The sequence below is a fragment of the Silene latifolia genome, chromosome 8, assembly GCF_048544455.1.
Source record: "Silene latifolia isolate original U9 population chromosome 8, ASM4854445v1, whole genome shotgun sequence".
NCBI lineage: Eukaryota > Viridiplantae > Streptophyta > Magnoliopsida > Caryophyllales > Caryophyllaceae > Silene > Silene latifolia.
Genome location: NC_133533.1, coordinates 16924849 through 16926943, shown reverse-complemented (window position 1 = coordinate 16926943; position 2095 = coordinate 16924849).

Genomic DNA, 2095 nt, shown 5'->3' with positions numbered 1-2095 from the left:
TTTATTTTTGTATTTGTTAGATTATTTTTGATACTACATTGCTATACGTATCATTCGTATATAAAGGAATACATTGAGTATGAAGGACGACGTGAAAATCATTTAAATAACTGTATGATTAATATTCTTCATATCTTGCTGATTATCTTCTTGTTGGGTCACAATGTCACATGATCACCCAACTTGTGGAATATAATAATCAAGGTTAGTAATTTAAGTAGCTCATGTTTTTATTTTACACGCAGTGGTGGAGTTAGTGGGATAGGACCATAGGAGTCACTAGATTGAGAACTTAATCAAACATTGATTAAACTTAATTAATTTAATTAAATTTAATTTAGCGTAACTAAAATGTTCAAACTCCCTTAATTTTGATAAGATTGATCTAGTTGTGAATCGAATCTAGGTAGCATATAAAATAATATGAACCCTAATTAGTTGGACACCCTCATTAGATAAATACAAAATTTATTAATCTATCTATCTATATCTATATCTATAATTTTAAGGGAGTATTAAATTAAAATTTAAAGTATAAACTAAGAACCACTAAATATTTTCCTGGACACAGGTCACTCTCGATCATGCATTTTTTTCCCGCCTAGAAATTTCTTACTGCAATTTTTTGACTAATAACATGCGAAAGATCACATATATACAATCACATTTACGTTACTATGATTTATAAAGAGTTTAGGATTCTAAGTACCTAAGAGGGGGATGGGGTGAATTAGGTACTATTTTAAAATTTCAACTTAATCTTTATTTTTTTTTATTTTTTTTTGAAGGGAAACCCGAAGGTTCTACTGCATTAATAATAAATCAGAACAAACAGCATCGTTCGTGTAATACCCCGTAATTTGATAAGTATTTATAAGAATATTTTATGTAATTCGAATAAATAATTGAAAGGGCATTTATATTAATAATTGCAAATAAGACGGTATTAATAATAAAATAATGAATGAGTCGGGAAGATGTATTGGGCCGAGTAATAGGCATGCAATAGAGTAATAATAATAGTACTAGAAATTCTATCTTTTATTATAATAATAATAGTAATACGATAAATATAATAATAACAATTGTATTTGTATAATAATAATAATAGTAATACAATAATAATAATAATAAAAATTGTATTTGTATAATAATAATAATAATAATATAATTACATAGTTTCCTAATACCGCTCTATATAACCTACCTTATCACTATAAATAGATGGTATGACCTAATTAGAGACTTTATTCACTCTTAAAATTCATAATCTCACAATAAAGAGAGAGAGGTAGATTTAGAAGGGAGAAAAGGAAGAACTCAGCTTAAGTTATCGTCTCTAAGGTAATTCTTTAAGACGGTCTTATGTATATACTTTGCCATGTTATAACTCGTAAACTAGATGACCGTATGACGAACTAAGACCGTCACCATGACCGGGGGATACCAGGGTATGACCGGAACTATGTAGGACTACCAGGGACCGCCGGGAAGGGGGCGTTTGAAGGGGTTGTTGTGGGATGGTTGTGATAAATTGTTAAGTGGATTTTTGAACCCATATTGACTCGTTTTGACCTAGGTTCGGGTTGGGTTTGCACCTGGGTGTGGGTCGACTATAGTAGGTGGTCATGGGTGGTCTAAAGTGGTGTTTTTCGCGGTGGTTGCCGGAAAACACGCGATAGGGCAGGTTACTTCTAAACATGTTTGAACCGTTTTAGACACGATTGCTTTAGCTTGTTGGACTCAAACTGGGGTTGGATGGGTTCATGGTCTTTTGTCGGTCCTAGTGGTGGTCTTATGGTGGTCGGAGGTGGTGGCCGGTTGATATGGATGGTTGATGGGTTTCGCGTAAAACAGGGGATGTTTTGGCGTTTGTTGTTGTTGTTGTTAGTGTCGTGAGTTGCTGGCCGTGGGTAGTGGTTAGGAGTAGTGTTTGGATCGTGGCTCGGCTGCCGGCAATGGTGGCTCTAGGTGGGGCCGTTAGCAGAGGTGGTTGTGTCGGGTTTAGGAAGTTAAACGGGTTGATTGGGCGCGTTTTGTGCTCGTGTTGAGTTGATTTGGAGTCGGGTTATGGTGTCGTGGGGATGGTGGTGCA